Source organism: Hyposmocoma kahamanoa, unplaced genomic scaffold (genome assembly GCF_003589595.1).
Source record: "Hyposmocoma kahamanoa isolate Upper Pololo Valley unplaced genomic scaffold, ASM358959v1 97307, whole genome shotgun sequence".
Taxonomy (NCBI): domain Eukaryota; kingdom Metazoa; phylum Arthropoda; class Insecta; order Lepidoptera; family Cosmopterigidae; genus Hyposmocoma; species Hyposmocoma kahamanoa.
In genome coordinates, this window is record NW_020655350.1 from 1,437 (window position 1) to 11,166 (window position 9,730).

Genomic DNA, 9,730 nt, shown 5'->3' on the forward strand with positions numbered 1-9,730 from the left:
ATTTTTCGAATAATAGCAAGTTGGGTATCGTTTTCGAGTTATTTGGGCGTACTCATTACGAATATGGCACTCATTACCAAATCCAAGACGGCATGCACGATTTTTCGAATAATGGCAAGCTGGGTATCGTTTTCGAGGTATTTGGGTGTGCTCATTACAAACATAGCGCTTATTTGTAAATCCAAGATGGCGGACACGATTTTTTTTAAATGCAATATGGGTATACTTTTCGAGGTATTTGGGGATGCTCATTACGAATATGGTACTCCTTTCTAAATCCAAGACGGCAGGCACGATTTTTCGAATAATGGCAAGTTCGGTATCGTTTTCGAGACATTTGGGGGTGCTCATTACGATAATAGCACTTATTTGTAAATCCAAGATGGCGGGCACGATTTTTTTTAAATGCAATATAGTTATCTATTTCCGGGTATTTGGGAATGCTCATTACGAATATAGCACTTATTTGTAAATCCAACATGGCGGACACGATTTAAAAAAAATGCAATATGGGTATCCTTTTCGAGGTATTTGAGGATGCTCATTACGAATATGTCACCCATTTCTAAATCCAAGATGGCGGGCACGATTTTTCGAATAATGGCAAGTTGGGTATCGTCTTCGAGGTATTTGGGAGTGCTCATTACGAACATAGCGCTTATTTGTAAATCCAAGATGGCGGACACGAATAAAAAAAAATGCAATATGGGTATCCTTTTCGAGGTATTTGGGGACGCTCAATACGAATATGGCACTCATTTCTAAATCCAAGATGGCGGGCACGATTTTTCGAATAATGGCTAGTTGGGTATTGTTTCCGAGGTATTTGGGGGTGCTCATTACGAATATAGCACTTATTTCTAAATCCAAGATGGCGGACACGATTTTTCAAAATATGCAATATGGGTATCCTTTTCGAGATATTTGAGGATGCTCATTACGAATATGTCACTCATTTCTAAATCCAAGATGACTGGCACGATTTTTCGAATAATGGCAAGTTGGGTATCGTCTTCGAGGTATTTGGTGGTGCTCAGTACGAATATAGCACTTCTTTGTAAATCCAAGATGGCGGACACAATTTAAAAAAAAATGCAATGTGAGTATCCTTTTCGAGGTATTTGGGGATGCTCATTACGAATATGGCACTCATTTCTAAATCCAAGATGGCAGGCACGATTTTTCAAATAATGGCAAGTTGGGTATTGTTTTCGAGGTATTTGGGGGTGCTTATTACGATAATAGCACTTATTTGTAAATCCAAGATGGCGGGCACGACTTTTATAAAATGCAATATAGTTATCTATTTCTAGGTATTTGAGAATGCTCATTACGAATATAGCACTTATTTGTAAATCCAACATGGCGGACACGGTTTTTCGAAAAAATGCAATATGGTTATACTTTTCGAGGTATTTGGGGGTGCTCATTACGAACATAGCGCTTATTTGTAAATCCAAGATGGCGGACACGATTTAAAAAAAAATGCAATATGGGTATCCTTTTCGAGGTATTTGGGGACGCTCAATACGAATATGGCACTCATTTCTAAATCCAAGATGGCGGGCACGATTTTTCGAATAATGGCAAGTTCGGTATCCTTTTCGAGGTATTTGAGGATGCTCATTACGAATATGGCACTCATTTCTAAATCCAAGATGGCGGACACAATTTTTTTTTAAATGCAATGTAGGTATCCTTTTATAGGAATTTGGGGATGCTCATTACGAATATGGCACTCATTTTTAAATCCAAGATGGCAGACACGATTTTTCGAATAATGGCAAGTTGGGTATCATTTTCGAGGTATTTGGGGGTGCTTACTACGATAATAGCACTTATTTGTGAATCCAAGGTGGCGGGCACGACTTTTATAAAATGCAATATAGTTATCTATTTCTAGGTATTTGGGAATGCTCATTACGAATAACACTTATTTGTAAATCCAACATGGCGGACACGGTTTTTAAAAAAAATGCAATATGGTTATACTTTTCGAGGTATTTGGGGATGCTCATTACGAATATGGCATTCATTACTAAATCCAAGATGGCAGGCACGATTTTTCGAATAATGGCAAGTTGGGTATCGTTTTCGAGGTATTTGGGGGTGCTCATTACGAACATAGCGCTTATTTGTAAATCCAAGATGGCGGGTACGATTTAAAAAAAAATGTAATATGGGTTTCCTTTTCGAGATATTTGGGGATGCTTATTACGAATATGGCACACATTTTTAAATCCAAGATGGCGGACACGATTTATCGAATAGTGGCAAGTTGGGTATCGTTTTCAAGGTATTTGGGGGTACTCATTACGAATATAGCACTTATTTGTAAATCCAAGATGGCGGACACGATTTTTTAAATAAGTGCAACATTGGAATTTTTCGAGGTATTTCCGGATGCTCATTATGAACATAGCACTTACTTGTAAATCCAAGATGGCGGACACGATTTTCTCAATAAAAAAAACAATATGGGAATCATTTTCGAGGTATTTGTGGATGCCCTTTACGAATATGTCGAGAGATGGCATCGCACAGTTAAGACAGCGCTTATGGCCAGAAGCACGACGACAGAATGGGCTCAAGCATTACCCACAGTACTACTGGGCCTACGTACTGCACTACGAGCCGACAACAATCTCAGCCCAGCCTTAGTGACGGACGGTGCTACACTACGTTTGCCGGCCGACTTCTTCGTGCCATCAAAAGGGAACAATGACGATTACAATAAGATTCCGGAGCATATATTAAGTTTATCATTTCCTAAGTTTAAAAACTACATTAAAAATATTTTGATCGAAAAATCATGTTACAAAATTGAAGACTACGTGTTAGATAAAGATGTATGGAAAGACGACATGGCTCCAGAATCCACACAAATTTGATTCAAAGTGTATTCCATAGTATTTAAGTTTATTTGAAAAGAGCAATCCCTAGAGTTTCTTGCTTGTTCTTCTTAGGGAGGTCAGCGTAGTGAACGAGCAGTAAGTAGCTTAAGTGTGACGTTTTCAAGTGTAAATTTATTTTACCTATGGAATAAATAATCTTTGACTTTGACTTTGCGAATTCGTACGACAATTAATTAGCAAAATGGCATCGCTAATATCTACACAGAGCCGAAGCATCACACCCAGCAAGCTTCTCATGCAAAAGAACCTCGGTACGTGTACTCATGTATTCCTGCGCAACGACTCGGTCCGCCGTCCACTGTCTCCACCATACGACGGGCCGTACGAAGTCTTAGAACGCAATTCCAAGTGCTACAAAATTCCCCGACAGGCTTAAACCGGCTCACATCGACAGCGCCAACGGAGCCGCGTACACCACTCAGGCGTCTAACGTGATAACGACACAAGCTAGCCACACCCCTCCTACGAGCACAGCCGCCGCACCACCCGCTAGCGATCTGCTGCTGCCGCAACAATTCACTCCAGTGACTGGCGATCAACCTATTCGCATATCAAGATACGGCAGAACAATAAAACCCAGAGTACGCTTCGCTTGAAGGGGAGTCATATACATTCATCAACACATCCGCTCAGCGCCGCGCGAGCGCCGACTGACTGGCGGCCCGCGGGCGCGCGAAGTATTTACGGGAGAGCGAGAGCGAGTGGCATATATATAGTCTCTCTCTCTCTCTCTCTCTCTCTCTCTCTCCAACTTATGTTTGGGGTGTACGTTATATTTTATAAATTCTGTATAAAGGTAAGGGCTGATTTCGAAATAAATGTTAATTGCAAGCTAGACATCGAGCGTTTCACTTCTCCAACCAACAACCCTCCGAACATCCGCTACACCATCTTGGATTTACAAATAAGTGCTATATTCCTAATAAGCGCCCCCAAATACATCGAAAACGATACCCAACTTGGCATTGTTCTAAAAATCACGCCCGCCATTTTGGATTTAGAAATGAGTGATATATTCGTAATGAGCATCCCCAAATACCTCGAAAATGATTCCCATATTGCATTTATCTGAAAAATCGTGTACGCAATGTTGGATTTACAAATAAGTGCTATATTAATAATAATAATAATAATAATAACTTTATTTAATAGCCATTACAGAGAGAATAGTTACAGCTAGTGTAATGAAATTTAGTACGTACTTAATTACTAGATGATTGATTGCCAGCCCAGCAGGTAGCTTCCAGACCCCACAATAGGAATAAACCTGTACTAGTGGATAGTACTGTTGCCACCACTGCGGGCTAGCATCAATCATATTAATTAGCTTGGCTTAAAAGTGCACAAATAGGAACTATGGTCATCCCAAACTAGTATAAAATACTGTTATTTGGGACCCAGAAGAACAAAGATTAAAATAAAAACAATAAAAATTTTAGACTAGACTTAGGTGCGATATAGATTAGTAATGTTAGTGCAGTTAGACGAGCATTAAAAGTTATGTTAGGGAGTACATTAATAGATAATAGAGTGAGGAGTGGGTGATTTGAATAAGTGTTTATGAATGTTGTGTGTGTGTGTGTGTGCGAGAGTGAGTAAAAGAAATTACACAAGCAGTGACTCTGTAGCATCGTAATCATAACCTTTCAACCATTGTGTTACCCTTTTTTTGACTTCATAACGTGAAAGAGAAAAAATATTTAATTTATTATTAGAAGTGTTATATAGACGCGAACTAAGGACATCGAAGTGTCTTCCAGCCAATGCGGTTCTGTGTTGCCTAGATTGACAGACTTGATATTTCCTACGCCTACGAAGAAGGGCAGGGTCATACTTTAGAAGCATATGCTTCAACATGATCGCTTGTTGTATGTATAATTGTCTTACAGACAGGACTGAGGACTCGTCATATAATAGAGAAGTAGGGTAACGAAATGCCTTCTTCAACATAACCTTCAGGACAGCCCGCTGCGCTCTTTCCAATTTAAGCATGATTGTCTTTGCTGCTCCGCCCCAAACCGTAATACAATAAGTTAGCAAAGACATACATAATGCAGAATACGTCATGTAAAGTGTGTCAAGATCAGCTACATGACGGAGGCTTTTGAAAATATAAATAAGTTTCCGAACCCTTGAGGTCAATGAGTCAATGTGATAGCGCCAGCTCAGGGTTTGGTCAATAGTGACACCAAGGTATTTGATTTGGCTTGCGGCTGTTAAAAAAGGACAGGTACAGTTACGATTTGGAGTTTTGCAGGTATGAGCTTTTATAGAAAATGAGTTTGGTGGGACAAAACACCGTCTGAGCGCAAAAGGGACGAAAAAGGTTTTTTTTAAATTGATGGTTAGCAAATTAGAGGACAGCCATCCCAGCACCGCAGCAAGGGCATTCTCGGCCAGAATACGCACTTCTTCCCATGTAGACCCATGGATAAGTAAGGCAGTATCATCAGCGTAAGTGACGACTCTGCAGTTTGGAAGCTGTAGTTGGCACAGGTCATTGATGAACACAGTGAAAAGAGTTGGTCCAATGATACTGCCCTGCGGGATGCCAATAGATACCTGCTCGTCATTACTAATTTGGTTTTCGATTTTTACAGCCTGGACGCGGTTGGATAAATAACTTTTAAAGATATCCAGCTGTTTACCTGTAACACCCATATGCTCTAATTTAGACAATAGTAACGGAATCGAAACAGTGTCAAAAGCTTTGGAAATATCTAAGAAAATACAGAGACACTTTTCTTTTTTATCAGGGTGTTCAATCACGTTGTCTATTACAACAGAAACTGCATCACTCGTCGATTTGCCCTGTCTAAAGCCAAATTGGTTTGAGGAAAGGAGCTGTTTTGATTCCAGGTAGTTTATTAAACGATTGTTTAGTACCTTTTCCAGGATCTTTGACATAACCGGGAGAACGGAAATCGGTCTATAATTATTGACAACGTCATTGTCACCAGACTTATGAATTGGATGTACCAGAGCCCTTTTAAATGCATTGGGGAATACACCAGTTGATACGGACAAATTACAAATATGGACTAACAAAGGAATAAGCACATGACGCGTCGATTTCAAGACGGTTGAAGAAACGCAGTCCCATCCAACTGAACAATTGTTACGTAGACCCAGAATAATTCTTTCTATCTCCTCACAGTCAACATCAAATATAACCAATGATTCCCCCGTTAAGAGCTAAGCACAACAAGGGGGGTGAGCATCAGATGAGGACGGAACAATTCTGCTGGCCAAATCATTACCCACATTAGCAAAAAACTTATTAACAGAGTTAATAGAAGCTGTCGGATCAGTATGTAATTTAAGCAGAGAATTAGATGGATTAGTTGAAGATCGCATATTTGTGATGGTTTTAACAGCGTCCCATGTTGACCTAGCGTTATTTCTGGCATTTACAAGTAGTGTTTTCAGATATGACCTTTTTAAGTAATTTATTAATGAAATTTCTGTACCGTGAATACGTTATTTTAAGTATAATGTTGTCCGGGTTCCCTTTAAGTTTTCTGTGCATGGAGTCTCTGTTACGGATACAACGGAGTAGGCCAGGGGTAATCCAGGGCTTGATGGTCAATTTAGAGCGGGATATAGTGTAAGTTTTAGTGTGTTTTTTAACAATTCCTGATAGCTGGGACACTAACAAATTAACTGCCGTATCTACATCCGAAGTGTTCAACACTGGAGAAAGATCCGTTTCAATGATATCCCAGACAACAGCAGTTTGGTTCACCCTAGAACGTGTAAAGGAAACCCGAGTCGGAGTGGGTCTCAGCCGTGCCGATAACAGAACAGGATAGTGATCTGTAACATGTGTCTGAATCACCATCGTTACCGAAGGAGATTTGGATTTTAATAAAACATGATCCAGACAGTTTTCGTTACGGGTGGGCAAAGTATGTGCAGGTAAAATGCCGTAACTAGCAGTCAAGTTTAGGTAACGGTCAGATCGCTGATCAGGGTCATTGTCCGCTATATTTATGTTAACATCTCCAACCACACCTATAAAGGGAATAGAGTTCAAAGTCGACAAGATATCGTTCAGGCTATTTAGGAAATCATCGATATTATATATTGAGGGAGATCGGTAAATAAAGATTAGAGCAAGTTCAGCTCCTACCCCGCATACAAAACAATTTGCATCTGAAAAAGATGCTAGCTCACGTACACTACAGTTTAAGCCTTTACGTATGTATAACACTATACCACTGTTTTGGTTTATACGACAATTAGTATGGTATGATTCGTAGCCAGTTAAGGAGGGTATATAAGGTGATTTTTGGAGCCAACATTCAGTCAAAGCAATGATATCATACTGTGTGTTAATTTGTGCGAGCAGAAGGCTGAACCTATCAAAATTTTTCTTAATACTACGTATATTTAAGTGCAAAACACTAACAGACGAAGATGGAGTGTACATATATTCTACGCATTGTTCCGCAGGGCAATATACGGACTTGGATACACTGAGCGTTTCAAGTTCTTCAGCAATTCTATCTATATTATTATTGGCCATGATAAAATGAAAATAAATAAAGTAACAAAAGTTTGTTAGAACGTTGATTACTCAGTGTAAGATGCGTGACCGAATAACCCTCGACAATATGCACAGAAAACCCTGGGAAGACAGCAAATGAACGATGAAGATGATAAAGAAAACTACCTATGACAGCCAAGAGCGTGCGTGTGTGTGAGTGTGCGATTGTGCTGTGAGTGTAAGATAGAGTGTAGTTCGTGTAGTATGTTAATTGTTTAGTAGTTAAAAATATTATAAAAGTAGTATTAAGTAACAGAATTTTGTAAGAACTTTGTAAAGACATGGATTTGAAAAAATACCCGTAAATAGTAAATAAGACGGTAAAACAAAAGTAAAGACAAAGAGTGAATATATTAGGACTTAGTCACATATCATTAGTTAGACCGCGGAGAGATTGTTCAGAGTCAACTCTAATAGCACTGGAATTTTCATATTTCCGAAGGTATATTTTTCCATTTACGGCCCAGCAAAATTTGTAGTCCGACATCCTGGCAAATTCCCTCGCAAGGTAAAATAACTTTCTGGTGGCTCCGGGCAGGAATTCAGATACATAAATCGGAGAGGATTTGCCTTTTAGACCAATCATCTCCGTGTTTAGCTTCTCTATTGCAGACCTTTTTTTATTGTAAACACGTACAGAGTTAAGCATTTCCATCTTCAAAGGAACTGTCGAATGTTCGGCTACAATTGGACGATTTTTACCAGGCTTGCTTGGGAGACGGTAGACGTCACGAATTTGAGACTTCTGTATTTCAATGTTCAGAGCCTTGCCTGTAGCGCTGACTATGTTAAACAAATCTGTTGAAGTTTCATTGTCAATTGCCGGAATATTCCTTATCTCAACAGATGACGATCGGGAGCTCAGTTCCATGCTTTCTACTTTCTTTTCGAGATTTAACAGACCATTACGGCAATCGTTGCGATCCTTTTCGAACTTGTCCATTCTGTTATTAAGTTCAACACAGCTATGTTTAATAGTATCTATAGAGTCCTCAATTTCTTTATTGAATTTTTGAATGTTCTCATTTTGAATTTTTATTGCTGATACATCTTCAGTTAATCGACGAAGCATAGTAGATTGTTCAGATATTAAGGATATCATCATCTCCCGCATTTCGGCCTTAAAATCCTCCATTGTTGTAGAATGAGGGGAAGCTTCTGTGCGAGGCCTCTTATAGCGCAGGGTTATAAGCGAAATGTCACTATTACTCGCTGTCGGCGGAGTTTCTATAGGCCCCGGGATATCCTGATCTGATTTAGCTCTGGTTAGTGTATTAGAGTTGCACAGACTTCGCAGTGTAGGAGTTGATGGAGGAGTTCGTTTTAAAGGCATTCTGAGAGTTCCTTGATATTATTTTGCACGATAATTAAAACATACCCACAGTAAGCGGCTCACAAAATATGTAATCCAATTCGACGATAGATCAGCTAGCCAAATGTGTCGTCTCACTCACAGAAACCCCGAGGGGAGACACCTTATGTCCTCAAGTAATAGGCGCGAGCGAGAGGGACCGAGTTTATTGTTTACCACTATACTGAGACTCCGGTCTCAGATACAACCGAACTAATACTAGAGGTTAATTGACTTAGACGCACAAAAGTGAAAGGCAAATCACAAAACCAGTCGTGCGAGACACCGAGTGATGCACAAAGATTCGTAAGCGGGAGGTCTAGGCAAATTGGTTGGTGCACAGCGCGAACGCGGATACAACTTGTCACTGTGGTGGTCAACACCGAAATATTCGTAATATACAGTCAACTACCTAGCTGTAGCTAGCTGGCTATACATGAGTGGTCAGGGAAAGCTGTACTATCACTAACAACCCTAGTTGCCTACCTAACAGCCTAGCCCTAACCATACGCTACGGAATATATACTTATATAAATAGTAAGGGAAGCCTGTCACCGTGCCACCTAAGGCAACATACGGAAAGGGGGGAGGATAAGTGTGCTTTAGGAAATGGTTTTCTCACTGCCAGTCTCACAAACTCACAAGACTGATCAGATAAGCTAACGGCTAAAGGTGTCTTGGCCGCAGTGAGAGGATGCTGTAGTCAGGAGTGCTCCGTTGTCAATAAGACAGCGTTGATGTCTGAATTCAAAGAGAATTTTATTTACAAAACTTAAGCTATTTATACAAAACGGTATATAAGTGTGTGTGACTATAAACAATATTATTTTTAAATGTATACATAAACTCTACTCAGCAGCCTAGTTCAGAACGGTCATTGCACTGCTGAGTAGTCTATTGTCATCACTTAGCAAA